Genomic DNA, 21,865 nt, shown 5'->3' on the forward strand with positions numbered 1-21,865 from the left:
ACTCCATAGATAGAAGACTAGATTAGTCGTGTATAGAACATTCTCAAGCAGACAATGCAAAATAGAAAAGCAGCACACCCGGCTTTGTTATCAGGCTGAGCACTATACATTCCTGCCTTCATGTACAGGTAATGTAAATCTATGACAGCACCAAGTCTACATTCATTTACAAAAGCTATAATAGAAAGATAAAAGCATATACAGTATACACATATATAGCCGTATGCTGATCGCTCACCTTCCAGACTGAGGTTTCCTACCTCCGGCACAAAAGGAATTTGAAAGTGTAGACAAAATATAGGAAGGCTTAACAATCCTCCTCTTCTCTGCTATTGGCGCTGCATGCCCTAACCCATCTTCTCCAGTAACCTTGGAAACCAGCTGAGCAAATGCTAACCTCACTCAAACATGTCTGCTGCCTGCCAGACTGTTAAAGGGAACGTATACACCAGCCATGTCCTGCTTACAGCTACCACACACTGACAGGCTGCTTCTTCAGCCACCTACAGTATTACAATATGCTATATACTAAAACTATAAACGTAGAGGCCTTTGATTGAAGACTTTTTGGCTAAAACAGGTCACAAAGCTAACAGAAAGAGATATATATATATATATATATATATATATATATATATATATATATATATATATATATATATATATATAATGTTACACTCCTTTATGGTACATCCATGGCATCACCCACAGATGTCATGGCCCATGCTGCCAGTGATGACACAGAGCTGCCAAGGGAGTCAAATGTTCAGGATCTATTTTCTAGCAAGACACCAGCCCCTGACATTATATAATATATTACATTATATATTACATTATATATATATATATATATTATATTTATATATATATATATATATATATATATATATATATATATATATATATACACACATACACTGACACACACACATATATATACACACAGTGGTACCTTGGTTTAAGAGTAACTTGGTTTAAGAGCGTTTTGGTTTAAAAGTTCACAGTTTTTCAAAATTGTGACTTGGTTTAAGAGCATTGCTTTGGTTTAAGAGCTCCCTGTACTGGGTTGGAGCGTGAGTGGAGGAGGGGCATGGTCTGCATAGCGGGGTCTACAGCTCTGTACTCTGACCCAGGAAGTCTTAACTCACCTTCCAAATCATGGTAGATCCACTTCAGGCTGGGGCTTACATCAGGGGACAGGACTGTGGAGGTAATTTCTCCATAGCTGTAACCCTTCTCTCCCCGGACAGAGAGTGCTGCATGTATGTGCCCACATCTGCCCTGCACATTGCTTCATGCTCCCTGCAGTCTCTGTCAGCCCTTGTGTTTCCTATCCTCTCCAATACTGTACAGTAACTTATAATATCACATATTCTGCTGTTTCTGAATGTTTGTTTCATCTGTTTTACATGTTATTCAGAATAATAAATCATTATTTTTGGGGTGTGGAACCAATTGTCTGCATATCAGTGATTTCTTATGGGAAAATTTTTTTGATTTAAGAGTGGATTTGGATTACAAGCACGGCCCCGGAACGAATTATGCTCGTAATCCAAGGCACCACTGTATATACATACATACATATATAATTATATTATATATATATATATATATATGCACTGAGCGTATACAAGTGCAGGTACACAGTGTTTGTGAAGGCCTGGCTGTGTCTCTGACATCCAAGCACCCGAACCACAGCCATGCAATCCCCCATGTGGCCACTATTCTAGTGTCATAAAAAGAATAGGGATGGGGAACCTTTGGCTCTCCAGCTATTGCAAAACTACAATTCCCCTCATGCCTGGACAGCCAAAGCTTTGCTTTGGCTTTAGCTGTTTGGGGATGATGGGAATTGAAGTTTTGCAACAGCTGGATGGCTGAAGATTCCCTGCTCTAGAATAAGGCACCTCAATAACCACCAATATGTCTTTAAGGCATTAAAGGGGTTGTCCAGTGAAAATATTTTACTTTCAAATCAACTGGTGTCAGAAAGTTATATATATTTGTAATTTACTTCTATTAAAAAATCTCAAGTCTTCCCATACTTATTAGCTACATTATGTCCTGCAGGAAATTATTTATTTTCAGTGCTCTCTGCTGACATCTCTGGCCGAGACAGGAACAGTCCAGAGCAGGAAAGAGTTTCTATAGGGATTCATAGAAAACCGAGACAGAGCTCCTGTCATGGACAGAGATGTCAGCCAGCATGACATACAGCAGCTAATAAGTATTGGAAGACTTGAGATTTTTCAATAAATTAAAGTAAAATTACAAATTTATACAACTTTCTGACACCAGTAGATCGGAAAGAAAACGATTTTTGCTGGACAACCCCTTTAAAATCAAATAAGTAGCGCCACAAAAATATACTATAGTTCTAGCCTTACTATATACTGTCAAGAGGGGTAACCGGAAGATTATTAAAAAAAAAAAAAAAAAAATCTGGAGCTTTGTCCTTTTTCATGCTTTTCTTGTAAGTAACTCATGTAATAAAGAGTATTCTCAATTCCATTTTTTTAACAATATTTTCTTAAAGAGGCAAAAGCAAAAATACATCTCAAAAGGAACATGTGAAAATAATTAGGATTACAGACACTGCTCACAATAGTAGAACCTTAGTGATATTGTCTAAATACAATAAAACAAGATCATGCCTACAATTTCTTATAGTATACCAGCAACAATGAAAATTGCAGAAAAGATGTAGAATATTTCCGGATAGTGGATTTTGTTTCAGGTTCATAAAAAATATGGGAGTGAACCATAATAGTAAATCATTGTTGGCAGAAATTTAGTAGGAAAACAGTATATCCTTCAAAAGTAAAACAGAAAAAGTCTTCTAAATGTACCTTCCATGTTTTAAGACCTGCTTTGCATTTTGAATGGGCTGTCCAAGAACTTAAAGTGTCACTGTCATTTAAATTTTATTTTTGCAGAAATCAATAGTACAGGCGATTTTAATAAACTTTGTAATTGGTTTATTAGCCGAAAAATGAATTTTTATAATGAAAAAGCCGTTTGAAGCTCTTCCCCCTGTCTTCATGAGAGGGGTGGGGGAAGATGAGGCACCAAAACAGAACAAAGAGTTAATTTACAGCTACATCACCAGGCTCTCTCCTCTGAAGTCAGCACTGACCTCTCTGACGTCTGAATACTAGCGTTCACACAGCTCCCACTGTGTAATCCTTTGTTCTCTGCTGGCGACCAATCTCCCTCCTCCCCTCTCCATAGATTAGACAGGGCTGACTGATGTAAAAGAGTTGAGATTTCCTGATAATGAGCAGTGAATGAGAGAGAGGAGGGAGGGGGGACCCTGGGGAAAGTCTTTTTGAATGCAGATAATGGCATAGTTGCTTAATAGACCCAATAACAGTTTCTTAAAATCGCCTGGACTACTGATTTCTGGGGGAAAAAAAATATGTATTTTTTGTAAAAATAAAAAATACAGTGACACTTTAATAAATTACATGCTAAAGTGATGAATAAACCACCATTACTCATTGGTTGACTCCTCTTCCAGTCTAGTATAAAGCTATGGTAACCTCCGCCAGCCTCTGTTTATGTTCCTACGATGAGGTGTTGTACTTCAAATTTACCTGTTACGTATTTCATGTTCTTTAAGTATGAAGGGGGGAAAAAAAAAGGCCATAAAAATGTGTTGTAAGCTTCAGGTACCTTCCCACAATTAAATGCTGCTAGGTGAAACAGGGTGAGGCCCTGGCATATGTACCTGCTGGCATAGTTCTTTCTGTGCACATCATCTATACACTGTAACTAGTAAAACGAATTTGAAGTAACAATGGGTTAAGGAATAGAAAGGGGAAAAAAACTAAAAAAAAAAAATTAAAACATCTTTGATAACTATGATGCCATTGGTTTGGGTCAATAGACTCATGCTGGGGAAGGATTTGCATCCATAGTATGATCAGAAAAAAATCTCCAAATCCTGTCTTCAGTCTCTTTGAATGGGAAGGCTTGCGCCCTCCGCTCAAAGAATTGACATTCTGTGCGGGGGGGGTTCTGCATGGAATCTCAGCGCCGATTCCATAGTGTGAATAGGTCCTTCCCTCTGTTATTCTAAGGAGTAAATTGGAATGTAGTTCTCCAATATAATATCCAAAAAGATGCCCAGCTGAAGTGTCACTTTAACTGCTTCATGTTAAAGGTGACCTCCCTTTATGAAATGCTGTTTAATCAATTAGTATCCGGGATTAGAACAAGTCGACCTGAGAAGATTGATAACACAGAATTCCCCCGATTTTCTGGTCGTATCTACTATCTTATTTTTACAGACATTTTGCAGCATGCTTTGATGGTGTCTGGTAATGTACAATGCATTCTATGGTTTAACTATTATACAAATGTCATATCACATGGTTATGTTTCTCTACAGGGTTTTTTTTTTTTACTGGACTATGGACTTTGATATTCAAAACGTAGTGAGCAGTATTACCTCAAGAAGTAAAAAAAAAATAAAAAAATGCATGATTGGAATCACTTTAGAAAAATGCTAAATATGTACAGCTAAATATCTTCAAAGTAATAAAATAGAAAGCCATATTAATAACCTAAGAAACAGTGGTGTAATAGTACTGTTATAATCCTTAGGTGCACTTCAGCCCATACTATTCTGAAAAAGAAAGGATGTAAAAATATGTTTAAAAGGGGTTAAAGGGGTTATCCAGCGCTATAAAACCATGGCCACTTTCCCCTACTGTTGTCTCCAGTTTGGGTGGGGTTTTGAAACTCAGTTCCATTGAAGCCAACAGCCAACATACTGCTCTGTCCTGATGACAAACAAGAACCCTGAAACAACTGTGTACAGATGGGTGATCTTTCCTCCCTGGGTTCGGCATATATCTCCAATCATGTAGTTAAAGGGGTTATCCAGCGTTACAAAAACATGGCCACTTTTCCCCTACTGTTGTCTCCAGTTTGGGTGGGGTTTTGGAACTCTGTTTCATTGAAGTAAATGGAGCTTAATTGCAAACCGCACCTGAACTGTAGACAACAGTAGGGGGAAAAGCGGCCATGTTTTTGTAGCGCTGGATAACCCCTTTAATGTTGTTAACCCTATTTTCTGTTTTTTTGTAAAATGAATAATATATATATATACACATACATATACACAGTGGTGCCGTGGATTACGAGCATAATTAGTTCTGGGACCACACTTGTAATCCAAATCCACTCTTAAACCAAAGCAAAATTTTCCCATAAGAAATCACTGATATGCACAACAATTGGTTCCACATCCCAAAAATAATGATTTATTATTCTGAATAACATGTAAAACAGATGAAACAAACATTCAGAAACAGCAGAATATGTGATATTATAAGTTACTGTCCAGTAATGGAGAGGATGGGAAACACAAGGAATCACAGAGACTGCAGGGAGCATGAAGGAATGGGCAGGGCAGATGTGGGCACAGAACAGCAGCACTCTCTGTCCAGGGAGAGAGGGGTTACAGCTATGAGGAGATTACCTCCACAGTCCTGTCTCCATGCTAATGTCCAAATCATTAGCATTATAGAGTTTTCTACTTTTCTTTCAGTGAATTTACTTACTATGTATTTGCCACAATTTTCAGGGCCTTTTACAAGGGTAAATTGCGCAAAAAAAAAAAAAAATAGTTTGAGGCGATTTAGGTGATGTAAACGATTAGTTTTGCGATCGTTTAAGCCTCTCACACACATTGGTTAAATCGGCGAACGACTGTTCACACGGAGCGATCTGCGAATTTTTTGCGAACGTTCAACGACGATTTGAGCGTTTACACGTACGATTATCATTCGAATTCGATCGTTATCGTGCAACTCACACAATAATTGTTCCATGTAAACGCAGCATTAGTCTTCGTTAGCTTTGTTTGTATTTTAGGTAATTTAAAAAAAAAGCAATTTGCGCTACAAGCTCCTCTCCACCCTTACAAGGAAACAGCATGTAAAACCATCTCACAACCAACCAGTGCTATACCTGTTTTCACTTGTGCAGACTAGTAAAACTTTTTTTTAAGATCTTAAACCCTTCATAAGCCTTCTATTCACTGAAATTATTAACTCCAGGACTTTGAAACCTTGATGGTAAAGCAAAATCTTGTGTGTTTGTCTTCACTGAAACATGAGGACACAATGAAAGCTCAACAATGAGAGTCCAGTAAATGTAAGTGTACGTCCACATTATGCTCCCAAACCTTACTTTTTATAAAAGGAACGTCCGTTTGCTAATAAAGCAGTTCTCTTCACAATGCAATGATTTGCTTTGAAGTCAATGCATTGTTTCACACAATGTATTGAACGGACGTTGTTTGGCTTTGGCCATCGAAATAATGTTCTGGTAATTTTTTTTCTGGCTGTTGTCCAAGGACTTCAATGCAATTTTTCATTTAAAACAACACCCATTGTTTGCTTCTCAAAACAATGGCCGTTGTTTTGAGTGCCAAATAACAGCTGTTTATATACAGTGTAAAAACGGGGAGAGGCAAGTTGTTACTTGTAATCAATTTCCCCCCTGCCCCTACAGGCTGCTGGCTTTTTGAAATCGCTGGATTTCTCCTTTAATGGCTAATCATTGTCTGTCAGCAAGTTTTAATATCATTGGCCATACATCACCCTGTGATAGTGTATAGAGATGTATACTTACCTCTTTATGCTCCCCTGATGTCCTCCTGTCTTTGCACCGCTCACCGCAGCCAATCCTGACAAGTCTCTGCAGTGACAGGCTGCTCAGCCAATCACTAACAGCTGCATGACCTTGCAGAGATGGGTTTAGAATTGTCAGCGGTGACAGGATGACACTGGGGGAGCGTGGACAGTTAAATATAACTTTATTATTCTTTATATATGCGTGAATACAAGTAAGGGCTGCATGGACATCGCTAACCCACTGTGGAGTAAGTTGGCGCCACATAGCTGACAGCTTCAGGCAAATTCAATGTCATAATGCAAGTATTCAACATGAATGCTGGAAGGATGCATTCTATAATTGAGTTCATTCACAGACTCTTCCCCTTCTACAGCACTGAGGTAAATGTGTGTACCAGAGAGCAATCCAGCACATGACGTAACACACATTTCAGGTTATGCACTTAAATAATTAAAGAGCTATTAAGTGTTCCACAAGGAGACACCCTGATATTGTTCTTGTTCTAAATATACGTCCATATACGTCCACATATACATACCAAAGATTATCGTCTCTGAATGCCAAAACAAGCATCCTCAGTTTCCAGTTAAATTTGTGATTTGCTTTTGTTATATTAGATGGGTGAGGTTACACCTTGTAGCGGAGATGTGGTCAAATACAGCAAGCCCTATGCAGCTTACTACCCCTTACCCATTTTACAGATTAAAGCGAATTTACCACAAACTACATTGCTTTGGGTTTTTTACATGAACACGACGGTGGTGTGGGCATTTTTTTTTTTTAACCCACCGCCTGGTTCCTGCATACTGCAACGATTGGTTTCCTAACACTGGCGGAGTACAGGGGGGCATGTCTGCCGACCCCAGTGTGACAATCCCCCCTCCCCTCTTGACGCGGCTTTATTAATTCTAATGGAATTAGAACTCCAGCCGGCTTGCCCCCAATAATTTATTCCCCGCCAGTGCTCGGGAATATACCGGCCCGTGCGTGGGAACTGGGCGGACTACCTCAGGCTGGTCTGCTCATGTAAAAAACCCAAAGTGATGTACCTAGTGGTACGTTTGCTTTAAGGCTATGTTCACACAGTATTTCATTTAGTATTTTGGTCAGTATTTTTTCAATCAAAATCAGAAGTGGAATGAAAACACAAACTGCGCAAACTTCTCATTTAAAATTTTGGTTCGTTGGTTCTATTCCTAATTTTAGCTACAAATACTGACCAAAATGCTGACAGAAATACGGGCCAAAATACTGTGTGTGGACAGAGCCTAAATGTGTTAAAATGTATTGCATATCACAAACCACCAAAATGTTGCTTCAAAGGCCAGCTACGCATACGCCAAGTTACTCCTTCTATTGTAGCCCACAGTTTATGAGCACAATCACACTGCATGATTTGGATCAGCACTTTACTTCAGCATTTTAAGCCGAAAAAAAAATGAGTGGAATCTATTCTCTTCTGTGGTTACTCCTAGTTTTGGCTTACAAATATTGATGCAAAATACTGACTAGCATCCCGCCTTGTGAAAGTGGCCCAACCCCAATATACAGATAGGTGGAGTTGTCTTTACATTATGGGAGACCTCAGGTCAGAGGTCAGAACCAAGAATCGATCCATGACTGTGCCACTCAAATTACACTACTATAAATTTTCTGTGCTTATAAAACAAAATCCTAAGTTTCCAAGCACATTTCTGTTGTTCAGGACTCCATCCTGTAAGGATCAGAAAGAAGAACACGGCCTATAATTTAGGTAGCATGGACTGGCATTTTAGCATGCCAAACATACAAAGGAGAGTAACAGGGCTTAGTTTTAGCTTAAAAAGTTAAAGTTTTGCACTTTCCAAACACATTGTTTAGATATTTATAAATCAGTATAATCCAAGACCCTGTGGCATTATCTCCCCCCCAAGTTTTTTTTACCTGCTAAGCTCTAGAGCAGGGTTGGGGAACCTTTTCCATGTCGAGGGCCGGTCGGGCATTAATAAAATCATTCGAGGGCCGCATACCGTGCGCGGCAGTTAGCACCCCTAGTGCCCCTGCTATTGTAGTTAACCCCCAGTGATGCCCCTTGTAGTCTAGTTAACCCCCAAGTCATGTCCCTGGTAGCCTAGTTAACCCCTATCAGGCATGTCCCTGGTAGCCTAGTTATTCCCCCCATCAGTCATGTCTCTGGTAGCCTAGTTGTCCCCCCCCCCCATCAGTCATGTCCCTGGTAGCCTAGTTATTCCCCCCCCCATCAGTCATGTCCCTGGTAGCCTAGTTATTCCCCCCCCCCCATCAGTCATGTCTCTGGTAGCCTAGTTGTCTCCCCCATCAGTCATGTCCCTGGTGGCCTAGTTATCCCCCCATCAGTCATGTCCCTGGTAGCCTAGTTGTCCACCCCCCATCAGTCATGTCCCTAGTAGCCTAGTTGTCCCCCCCCATAAGTCATGTCTCTGGTAGCCTAGCTGTCCCCCCCATCAGTCATGTCCCTGGTAGCCTAGTTGTCCCCCCCATCAGTCATGTCCCTGGTGGCCTAGTTGTCCCCCCCCCCCCCCCATCAGGCATGTCCCTGGTAGCCTAGTTATCATCCCCCCCCCCCATCAGGCATGTCCCTGGTAGCCTAGTTAACCCCCATCAGGCATGTCCCTGGTAGCCTAGTTGTCTCCCCCATCAGTCATGTCCCTGGTGGCCTAGTTATCCCCCCATCAGTCATGTCCCTGGTAGCCTAGTTGTCCACCCCCCATCAGTCATGTCCCTAGTAGCCTAGTTGTCCCCCCCCATAAGTCATGTCTCTGGTAGCCTAGCTGTCCCCCCCCCATCAGTCATGTCCCTGGTAGCCTAGTTGTCCCCCCCCATCAGTCATGTCCCTGGTGGCCTAGTTGTCCCCCCCCCCCCCATCAGGCATGTCCCTGGTAGCCTAGTTATCCCCCCCCCCCATCAGGCATGTCCCTGGTAGCCTAGTTAACCCCCATCAGGCATGTCCCTGGTAGCCTAGTTGTCCCCCCCCCATCAGTTATGTCCCTGGTAGCCTAGTTATTTCCCCCCCCCTCCATCAGTCATGTCTCTGGTAGCCTAGTTATTTCCCCCCCCCCATCAGGCATGTCCCTGGTAGCCTAGTTGTCCCCCCCATTAGTCATGTCCCTGGTAGCCTAGTTGTCCCCCCCCCATCAGTCATGTCCCTTGTAGCCTAGTTGTCCCCCCCCATCAGTCATGTCCCTGGTAGCCTAGTTGTCCCCCCCCCCCATCAGTCATGTCCCTGGTAGCCTAGGTGTCCCCCCTATCAGTCATGTCCCTGGTAGCCTAGTTGTCCCCCCCCCCCCATCAGTCATGTCCCTGGTAGCCTGGTTGTCCCCCCCCCCCCATCAATCATGTCCCTGGGATCCTAGTTAACCCCCAAATAAAAAAATAAGCATCCCACTCACCTTACCTCCGCTCCCACGCAGTCCAGGTCCTCTTCTCTCCCAGGTCCTCTGTGCCGGTCTTCTCCTGCAGGCGGCGCGCGATGAAATGACGTCATCGCGCGGCCCGCAAGAGACTAAAGACACGCGCCGCTCTGCTGGGGAAGAAGCCGGCATAGACAGCATCCTCCTGTGTCCGGCAGCTGTCACAGACACCGGAGGATGCGGTGTATGCCGGCTTCTTCCCCAGCAGAGCGGCGAGCATCACAGGGGAGCTGCGGGCCGCATCGGGAGGTCTCAGGGGCCGGATGCGGCCCGCGGGCCGGAGGTTCCCCACCCCTGCTCTAGAGGTAATTCAAGTATTAAGCGATTTCCCATTACCGACTATAGAACACAGGTTCTCAGGTACATGAAAACACAGCTTCTCCCTCTCTTTTTGTTTCTATTCCATGGAGTGAACAAAACAATAGATGTGGCCCCACTGATCTTTAGTCTGGGAAATTAGGGGAGCCATGGTAGTACTTGGAAGTCTTGGTCATGCCCTTCCAATCTATGTCAGACACATCTAGTTATGCGACATGTCTCACTGTCCTGTTGATCCCACATGCCACAGGGAAGTCAGTCAGCATGCATGGGTTCATAGTCTAATCTGTTACATGTGCCTTCTACATGGATGAGTGGGCTCAAAGAATGCCACATAAACATTCCCCAGAACATAACACTGCCACCACCAGCTTGTGTTCCTCTAGCAATGGTTAAAGGATATTTGTTCTCTGATGTTTCTTGCCTGACGCGCCAATATCTATGTTTGATGAAGCATAAAACGTAACTCAACAATCCTTTGCCGATCAGTGGAGGTCCAATCAAAGCACTTACAGTATGTGCATGTGGTGTTGCTTTAAAAAAAAAAAAAAAAAAAAAAAAAAAAAAAGTGTATGGGAAGAATAAAACAAGTGAAAAATTAAAAAAATACCATAGCCAGAGGACACACTTTTGAAACAAAAATCTGTCACTAACCCAAAAACCACATAATGGTATGGTATTTTGTGTTTACACATTGACTCCTAGCATGGGTAATAAAAAAGGCACCTAAGCTATTTCCAGGCTTACTAAAACCTAACGGCTTCCAGAAACATCACCTCCTCTGCTCAGTTTGGGTTTGGGATTTGCAGCTCAGTTCTCTAGAACAGTATGAAATTGTAATACCACACACAGCCTGGGACAGGGGTGGAGGCGTTTTTGCAAGAAGGTAGCTGCGCGGTTTTCTAATTCTAATGCCCTTTAGTAGAGATGAGCGAATTTACAGTATTAGGCTATGTTCACACTACGTAAAAGTACGGCCGTTGTTGCCATCGGCAACAACAACGGTACTTTTCACATTGTGGAACACTACCTCTGCTTCTATGGGATCCCGTGCGGCGCCGCAAATAACTGACATGTCAGTTTTCTGCGGCCGCAATTCAATGAATTGTCAGTTCACACAATGAAGCAAGCGGCTCTGGCCGCTTGCTTATTGTGTGCTGTGGGGGGTTCTGATGCGGGCGCGCACTGATGCGCCCGCATCAGAACACTGCAGCGGAAAAGATCACCCGGCCAGTACTTAAGTACCGGCCCGGATGATCCGGGCAGAGACCGGCCATTCCGTGACCCGGCCAGGGTCACGGAACGGCCGGTCTCTCACGTTGTGTGAACATAGCCTAAGGGTATGTTCACACGGAGCAAAATCGACGGAAGACGTGTCAATTCTTTAAGCGGAGAGGCGCACAAGTCCTCCCATAGAGACACTGTTTGACACTAAGGGTATGTCCACACTGAGCAAAATCCTGCCTAAGGGTACAAACACACACAGCGTATACGCTGCGTATTTACTGCTGCGATACGCAGCAAATACGCAACAAATACGCAGCAGATTAGATCTAAATAACTGAACACAGCATCAAATCTGCACCATCAAATCTGCTGAGTATCTGCTGCGTATTTGCTGCGTAACTGCTGCGTATACGCTGTGTGTGTTTGTACCCTTAAAGTGGATTTTATTTATATAGCGCCAACAGATTTCACAGCACTTTACAATACTGGGGTAAATACATAGACAAAAATCAGCGTTTTGTTAGCAAAGCAGTAAGCTTATCAGCCGGCTGCCTTTGAACTCTGTTCTGCGCCGGGTGTCTGGAAAAGCTGGATCTGGAGGAAGTTTCCTAGGACTGGATCCAGATTTTGCAGGCACTCGGAGTGGAGCGGCATGGAACAGCATGAAGCAGCACAGAGTTCAGAGGCAGCTGGATGATAAGCTGGTGTAAACTGAGGTGAGCTGATGCAAGTCCTTGACTGGCTTTATATGCAACACTGTAGCTTCTTTGCAATGTCAGTAGGGTTAAATCACAGCGAGTTTATTAGCAACTTGACCTCAGAATAACTTTCCCAGCATTACAAAGAAGCTGCAATGTTGCAGATAAAGTCAGCCAGGGACTTGTTTACATCAGCTGTCCCAGAAGGGAGGGGGAGGAGGGGGGAGACAGAGAGAAAGGCTTAGGATATGGTCACACTAAGCAAATACGGCGGAATTTGGTGGCGGAGAGATCCCGCCATGCTCAGTGTCCCAATGTGAGTAAATGAGGGGGCATGCTCTCCTCCGCTGCCGCCGATCTCCGCTCAAAGAAGTGACATGTCACTTTTTTGAGTGTAGAGCGCCGGCTGCGAAGGAGTGCGTGCTCTCCCATAGACAGGCTATGGGACACAGAGGCAGAATGTTCTGCCACGGAATTCCACCTGTTTTACTCTTATGCACAGATGTTTGTGTTTTCAAGAGAAAGCAGCAACTCAGAACTGGGGAAGGAGACTGAATAAATAAAGGTATGGAATGAATGGTTATTCTCACCATGTGCACCAACTTATCAAGAGTTATGTTTGAAGTGGAATAACCCTTTGAGGATAAATGACAATTTACAAAATAATTGTAGGTCCCCTAAAGATGGCCTAAATTTTTTTTTATTGTGCATGACACTGAAACAGAACGAGTGTTTACAAACTGAACATCATCTTAGAGACTCTTAGTACATGATATGACATTTAGCTCCTAGCGATTCTCCCTGCCCTGCTAGAAAACTATGTTATCTAGTTGTGGAATTTTACTTCCTCAAATAATTGTTCATTCAAGTATTAACCCATCACACTTGAGTGCACATGAGGAGACACGTCACGCCACTTGCTAATATGACAGCCTGGGCCTCAAGTTCTCAATGTTCGTAAAGACTTGGACAACGTAATAATTATATTTAGAAAAAAAAAAAAAAGAAGAAAACGATTGGATGAATAGTTAACGTGTTTTGAATATTCGAATGACCCTTATTTGCTGCTTATTTCCTCTTTAACCTGAAGCCATGGATCGAACGGCGCCGGCACGGGGAAGCTGGTGCCGCGGTCCGTTTTCCGGACTGAGGCCCGATTCCCGGGCACGTCGCCGTTCTATGCACCGGAACCGGCCGATGCTCAAGCACTGGAGGTCAGCCCGCCCGCCCCCAGTGGGAGGGAATTCCCTCCCCTCCATGACGCGGCTCTATTCATTCTAAGGGAGCCGCGTCGTGGAGGGGAGGGAATTCCCTCCCACTGGGGGCGGGCCGGCCTACCTCCAATGCTTGAGCACCGGCCGGTTCCGGTGCATAGAACGGCGCTGTGCACGGGAACCGGGCCTCGGTCCGGAAAACAGACCGCGGCACCGGCTTCCCTGTGCCGACGCCGTTCGATCCGTGGCTTCAAGTTAATAATAATAATAATAATAATAATAAAGGATCAGGAGGGTGGTACATCCTCTTTAAGGGTAGCTTCACACATACCGTATCGCAGCGGATTTTCTGCTGCAGATCCACAGCAGATTTGACCAAATTAATGCACACATCATCAAATATGCACCATCAAATCTGTTGAGGATCCGCAGTAGATTTGACAGTAGATTTTGACATTCATTTAGTCAAATCTGTTGCAGATCCGAAGCAAAAAATCCGCTGCGATACGGTACGTGTGAAGCTACCCTAAAGAGGTTATCCAGTGCTACAAAAACATGGCTACTTTCTTCCAGAGACAGCACCACCTGAAATCATGTCATGATGAGAAGCCATATCTAGATGTACTGATTTACACCCATGTTTTTCTGAAGACAGGTCCACTAACAGTGTACACATTGATTTTTACATGCATACAAATTACTCACGGCTATAAGACAAAGATGTAACTAGCAGGTAAAACAACCATGCAACACTCACACACTAGCTGCAAAAAAGACGCCTGATAAATCATAACTCACCATATAACACATATAACTCACCACCCAAATAGTTTACAGACACATTAGTAATACATAGGTGTCACGTCCAATCATTTGCTAGATGAAGCTACTAATATACCACACTCCAAAAAGCTGTAAATAAGGAGTATACAGTGACATTTGGCCATGCATGAGTCACAGAAAGTCACTGCATCATCACAAACATGATCTCACTGTTAAAAGATCACTACTTATAATAAATCACCAGCGTTCTCAATAATACGTGTGATTACCATGTGATCATTTAGTTTATTTATTCCAAACTTAACCACAACTACAGGTCTAATGGACTAGAATGAAATTCCTAGAAAGCGGCTTACTTCATTACTAGCAGTTCACCCAGGTAGCTTACACCTAGCTGTTAGAGTTATCCAGGTCTACGACAAAGGGTAGGCAGGGGTAGGCGATGGCCTAGGTCGCCACCTGCTGGGCCAGCTCAGGGGATGCCAGTGGTGAATTATAATGTGGACAGATGATTTGTGTGGCCACCCAGGGCCTGACCCTACTGGGGGCCCCACTGCAGTCCGAACTGCCCACATTATAATCTTGTCCTGTAGCTGCACATCACTCGGAAGCCCAAATGAGCATCCTCCAATGGGCCCCAGAGTGATGTGCAGCTGAAGCGCATTCCCTTTAACACGCTGAGAGAGGAGGAGAAACGTGCAACGGGGGAAAGCGTGAGAGGGCATATATTGGGGCCATATATTAACAAGGCACCGACACTTGGGGTCATATATTAACAAGGAGGCTACACAGGCATAGTTGTACCAAAAATGAGGAGTCTAAAATGTTTGGTAGATTATATCCCCTAATTGTTGAAATCTCTAGGGTCCCACATCAGTAGGGGCACTCTTAACTATACTGGAAGCCCAAGCTAAGCTACTGACTACACTGGGGGCATTATCTGAGCTGTTTACTACAGTGGGGAAACTAAACTGTTAACTACATTGGGGCACTATCTGAATTATTAAACTACATCAAAAAAAGTATGGAGCCTAAGACGTTTGTTGGGCAGGTGCTGTGGATATAAGTCGTGGTTGGATGAGGTCATTATAGAAGTCTCAGCCGAATGAGAAAGTCTACAATCAAATAAGAAATCTCCCGTGAGTCACTGGATGTAACAGCACTGTAATCACTTATATGTTCTTTAGAGTGTGTATAGCTGGTATCCACTTGTGTATGGTCACTGTATGGGATTTATTTTGATGTATGTTTAGTGTGTTTTCGGTATGGTGTTATAATTTAGTAACTATGAGGTAGTAAGGCAGTATTTGTCATATCTATAAAAAATAATTCTGGTTTTCATAAGCAACAGTATGGTGGTGGTATTTAGTTACTGTGTGGTTCTGATGTGGTGACGGTATTATTGATAATGTTGGTCTTTTTATATTCGATTTGATCAGTAACGTTATAATGGTAATATATAGGTTAATAAAAATTGTCCTTAATAATCTTGTTACTTAGAAGCTGTCCGAGGTATATGATATGATATTAAGCCACATGAATTGCTTTATAGCTACATTTGGACATCTGGGCTTCAGGGACAGATAAACAGATATGAATAGCCCCAAATAGGCTGATGTCATAAACAGAAGTCCTTTTTGAAAACTGCCATTGCAGAGCTGTAACCAGAAGTGGATTCCAAATATTGGTAAAGATAAATAATGAACTTATTTGTACCTGTTGCATCCACCTCTGGCAATCCATTTGGCTTTGGCATTTACTAGCTATATTATAAAAGTTATCCTAAAATATTGCATTTAAATGGTCTTCACACCCCTACATTGGTGATCCAGTGGCCGGATTGATTCCTTCAGCCTGCTGGACACAAGCTGAAGCAATGGCGGATGTCGAGCAGCCTAGGAGTCCTCACAGAGGTCTTGGACTGCACTGACATTGGATGGGCTCCCCACGAGATTACAGCCAACTCAAGCGTTACACATTTGGAAACGCTACCTGGGCATTTTTAGAGTGATCGGTTCCCTTTTAGTATAGGCCAATGCACTTACACAGACCTTCATTATAGTGAGTCGGCATCTTATCAGGCAGTTCTACAGTCAGACTACGAGACAGTGAGCCAGACTATCATGTAGAGGATTAAAACATTCACTTTTGGTTAATAATTGTTGTGGGCAGATTGCTGGCACTTCCCTCCATAATTACAGCAGTAAAAACATCTTCAGGCAGGCAGCCATTATTTCATATGGGAAAGGTTTATCTAGCAATTTAATCTCTAGCTGTCAGCAGAGATTTCACCCCACCGAACTGAAGTGGTACTGAGTGCAGGAGCCTGTCAGATACCGGCGGCGGCTGCTACTACCTTCAGCATAATGAGAGAAAGAACAAAAAATGTGAGAAGAATAGGGCTATCCTCTAACATTAGCTCTAGTTATTCATGTTCTGCAACTCAATGCTTACTTCTCTAGTTTGCATCGCAAGATTATCTTCAGGCTATGTGACATTTGGCTTGGATTGCCAGCTCCTATGTCTGTTATAGTCTTCACACCTGTCTTCTGCAGTAAGTACTTATTATACAGTTTGGCACCATAAATTCCTACCCTTACTTGGCCCAACTTTAGATGGACATTGTTCTTTTTTTTTTTTCAAGTTCAAACTATGTCTGGTGTCTGCTCAGTGTCCTGGCTTTCCTACTAGCATAAAGCTCTTTTCACACATTGGTCGTGGTACCTATCCTGGCACAGACAGCAAATGTGCCCAAAACTTGTCATTTTAGCCACTATCTGGGTGTATTTCCTGCGCTATTCCATAAATCAGGATGCCACCAGGTAGGGGTGTGGGTGTGTGTGTGTGTGTGTGTGTGTGTGTGTGTGTGTGTGTGTGTGTGTGTGTGTATATATACACACACACATACACACACACACACATATACATAACTGCAAAAACCATTCCTTCTTATGCACAGCTATTTGACATGTTCAATGTGTTGTCATGGTGCAGAACAAGGAGATAAACCTGAACACAAAGCGACTGTTTTTTTCATTTTTGAACCACAAGAGATATTGCAAATTTAATTTTGGCAATCAATTTCAGTGGCAATTTTATGCTACGTGATCACCTGTCCATTGTAAAAATATGTCCATGATCCAATATGGTGTCTTTCAAGTTGACATCCATGTTCCAGATATAGCCTAGAACTGGGACAGGGAACCTTCAGCACTCCAGCTCTTGCAAAACTACAATTCCCATCAAGCCTGGGCAGCCAAAGCGATGGGAAAAGTTTTGGAACAGCTGAAGCGTCTAAAAGATAGACCCCCTCACACATTACTTGCTGCAGTATTTAGATATGTCATTTTCCTTTTATTTCTGCAATAAAAAGGGTGTCCAGAGACTTTTGACCCACCTTGTACACACTTAAAGCGACAAAGCGTGCATTAGGCTGGCACAACCTCTCTGTTCCTCCTCCCCACCCTCCTCATCATTAGGAATGCTCCAGGCAGATTGCCTGCTATTCATCAGCTGGGTCAGCACAGCACATGGGCTGGATCGTTAAGACACCTGTGCAATGTTCAGCATGGAGAAAATGTACCAGGGACATTCCTAATGATGAAGGGGGTGGGGAGGAGGGACAGAGTGTTGGTGCAAAGTTAGGGCACAGATATTCTAAGCCACGCCTGTTGGGCACGGGCTGCAAGTTTAAAAGTTGTTTTTTAGGACAATAACTGCATCACTTGCTGAACGGACCCCCAGGACAGATCTTGGAATAAAAGCAGCTATCCGACGGTACAAGTGGTTTGGGGGGAGTAAGATTGTGGGAACAGAGCGGCTTTAATGGGAATCTGTCAGGTCTGTACCAGGTACACAGGCAGATAGGTGACCGGGAGATAAAACAAATGATGTCTTTGCTGGTGGCCATTTGCAGTTATAAAATAGAATTTTTCCTTGGGAGCTGAAGTGCAGAAGTGATGCTAAGCCCTGAACAACAACCAGTCAAGACAGGGAGGGAAGAGGCATGCGTGCTCCGGCTCAGAATCACTTTATGTGAAATGGCCATCAAAGACCTTGTTTTCTCTCCCCATCACCTATCTGCCTGTGTGCAGCTCTGTGCCTGAACCTAACAGATTCCCTTTAATGCACACAGTGTAGTTTTAACTTATGGGATGCATTCATGCAGAGTTGATTCTTCCCAGCCCTCATTTAACGCCACTGCAAGTCAGATGTTAGGTTGCTGTCCCTTTAAGTCTTGTTATAAAATTAAGATTTTCAGAGTTGGCACGGACAAGAAGTTGACTGGTAAAAAAGTTAACCTTGTAGATACAAGGAATGGACAGGCTTTTGAATTGGGCCTTCTGCAGGGTTCTCCCAGTCTCCACATGGCAGGAGCCACCTGGCATAGGATATTAAGTACGCATAGGGGTTCTGAGGCATCTATTCCCATTGAGAGAAGCAGCATGAAACACTGACCTTGGCCTGTCACTATGATGTGCAAGCAATAAATCCAATTTCTCTCTGCATCCTCCTCATGTTATCTGATCTATGAGAATAACCAGCCACCCTAACACAGCTTTCTTATGTAATAACCAGAGCTGGGTAATACGTTATCTCAGGAAACCTCTCTATACATTACCAACAATTTACAACGTGCAAATGGATGTGATTACTCCAATTATTCCTCACAACAACAAAAGCTCAAATAAAATACAAATCCCTATTTCTCTACATTGTTCCACAGGTTGTCTGGAGAATTAAACTTCTAAACAGAGATGCCAAAATAGGAGCAGAATTGTATATTTTTATCATCATTTTTGAGATTAGGGGGCAGCTCCATTACAAAGATGACGGGGAGGAGACCTTTCAGAAAACATAAGACAATCAATTTTATGAAGGCAAGATCAATACGCTTTCAGGATTATTAAAATTGGCTTTTCAGGACCAACTAATACACAAGATTCAAACCCAGGCCCCCTAGCCGTTACAAAACTACAATTCCCATCATGATGAGAATTGTAGTTTTGTAACTGGAGAGCCCAAGTTTGACACCCTGGATTATTCTAATATGACTAAGGGTCCTATTCCACGGGCCGAGGAGGGCCCGATCAACGATGTAAACGAGCGGCGATCGGCTAGATCGCCGCTCGTTTACTGGGCCTATTCCACGGGCCGATGATCGTTGAGCGAGGGCTGCAAGGACATCGTTACCGATGTCCTTGCAGCCCTTGCAGCATCATACATTACCTGGCTGCAGGGCTTGTCCTCCGCTCAGTCTCCTCCCCGGGTCCCGCGCGCTCTATCTTCTGAATGGCCGGTCAGCTGACAGGCCACACTCAGCCAATCACAGGGCGCGGCGGTCCCGGCCTGTGATTGGCTGAGCGCTCCGTCAGCTGACCGGCCATTCAGAAGATAGAGCGCGCGGGACCCGGGGATGAAGACAGCGCGGAGAAGAAGCCCTGCAGCCAGGTAATGTATGATGATGATGATGCTGCTGCTGTTTCTTCTCAAATCGTCGGTCGGGAACGATGATTTTAGGTCTGGCCCTAAATGAACGATCAGCCAATGACACGATCATCGGCTGATCGTTCTCTCTATTTCACCAAACGATAATCGGCCAAATCGGGCCAATCCGGCCGATTATCGTTACTGTGGAATAGGGCCCTAAGGGCTCGGCCACACTAGTGTTTTTCTTTGTTTCTAACGGATCCGCCTATATTAAACGCACGAGCATAAACTGATGAACAGACTGATGCAAACTGATTGCAAAATGTTCATCTATTTTTAATGGTCCGTTTGTATTTTGGCTTAAAAAAAATGACTTTTGTACATCAATTTACATTCGTTTGCATTAGTCAGCATCCGTTTTTCTGTCCGTTTATTTTTCTTCTTTGGTTTCTTGCTTCTGCGAATGCTCAGTGCAAAAACGGATGAAAAAAAACGGATGTGAACGGAAATACCTTCCGTTTTAGATCCGTCCTCATTGACTACAATGTAAAAAAAAAAACGAAAGTGCACTTTCCGTTCGTGATAAGTTTTTTTAAACGGAAAGAAAAATACAAACAATGCAAACACTATTTTTTCTTCCGTTCAAAAAAATGGATCTTGAACGGATTGCATGCAAACGGAGCACAATTAGGGCAAACGGAGCACACTAATTATATCATGGGAATCTATGGGGATTTTAACGGATCCGACAGTTTCCGTTTTGCTCACTCTAAAATGGAAAAGGTAGACTGAATGGTGCCGGATGGTCAAACGCTAATGTGAACGTAGCCTAATCTGTTAGGACAGAGACTATATAAACCATGTTATGCAGTCTTTATAGAAGGCTGGCCATACTCACTGTATGCAGCACGGTGTACAAACACACATGCTGTAAAAATACACTACTCACCTGCTAATCCACTGCGGATGGTTCAGCAGTGCTGTCATTGTTATTACATAGACTACTAGCCTCAGCAGTCACATGCCCTACTTGGGCTAGGCTCATACCTAATTTAGAGTATATCACTCTGTATGTAAGCAAGCCAGGAGATCGGCATGCCTGCATGGATCCAATGCTTAAAAAAAAAAAAAAAAAAAAAAAAAAAAAACACAACACACATCAAAAATATGTTTAGAAACGGAACCAATGTAGCCATGGCATTTTTCCAATTTCTGTTCGAGATGAGCGAACCTGCGGAAAGTTTAGGTTCACAGACAACCCAAATGATCGACATTTGAATCCCATTTAACCCTTAAAATGGGTCAAAAAATGACATACCAAGCCCATGCAGTTTTTTTTTTTTTTTTAATTGACACCAATCCCATAAAATGCACACCAACTGAGGAAGAACCAAAACCACACACTGTATAGAGCGTTTAATATTTTCCTGTTGACTTTCAAATGACCTATTGATTTTTCGCCAACATGAGGAAGCAGCATTTTTTAACATAAAAAGCTTTTCCCAAAAATTTTATGTATGAAACTGCTGTTATAGAAGTAAGCCAGCAGGGTCCCCGTCTGTTAGGCAATTTCTCAACTAACTATGTCAATGTTAAAACAGATTTGGTGACAGAGCGTCTTTAAAACATCAGTTATTTATAAAACATTTAATCACTGTTATTTATAAAAAAAATAATGTACATGTCACAAGTTTATATTGGTTGGGGTATCTGTGCAGATATCCCCCATGATCACTAGATATTGCTGGTAGAAGTGCATAAAGGGGCACTCTGGTGAAAAATCTTCCTTTTTCAAATCAACTGGTTTCAGAAAGTGTATAGATTTGTAAATTACTTTTATGTAAAAATCTCAAGTCTTCCCATACTTATCAGCTACTGTATATCCTGCAGGAAGTGTTTTCTTTCCAGTCTGACATAATGCTCTTTGCTGACATCTCTGTCCGAGACAGGAACTGTCCAAGGCAGCAGCAAATCCTCATATAAACCTTTCCTGCTCTGGACAGTTCATGCAGGGCATACAGCAGCTAATAAGTATGGGAAGACTTGAGATTTTTTTTTTTAAAAGAAGTCATTTACAAATCTATATAAAACTTTCTGAAACTAGTTGATTTGAAAGAAA

The 21,865-nt window shown here is 42.8% G+C and overlaps 1 protein-coding gene across 3 annotated transcripts in view; it reads right to left on the minus strand.

Annotated features, from left to right (window-relative positions):
- The window catches only part of MAP7D2 (MAP7 domain containing 2), a 79,859-nt gene that overhangs the window by 48,218 nt on the left and 9,776 nt on the right, over positions 1 to 21,865 (minus strand). Inside the window, exon 1 of one of the 3 annotated variants that reach the window (XM_069946324.1) lies at positions 239 to 275. The exons of the other annotated variants lie outside the window; for them this stretch is intronic. The gene's annotated coding sequence lies outside the window, so the exon portion shown is untranslated. Of the gene's footprint in view, positions 1 to 238; positions 276 to 21,865 lie in introns of those variants that run through there. 3 annotated transcript variants of the gene reach the window in all.

Source organism: Dendropsophus ebraccatus, chromosome 11, assembly GCF_027789765.1.
Source record: "Dendropsophus ebraccatus isolate aDenEbr1 chromosome 11, aDenEbr1.pat, whole genome shotgun sequence".
Taxonomy (NCBI): Eukaryota; Metazoa; Chordata; class Amphibia; order Anura; family Hylidae; genus Dendropsophus; species Dendropsophus ebraccatus.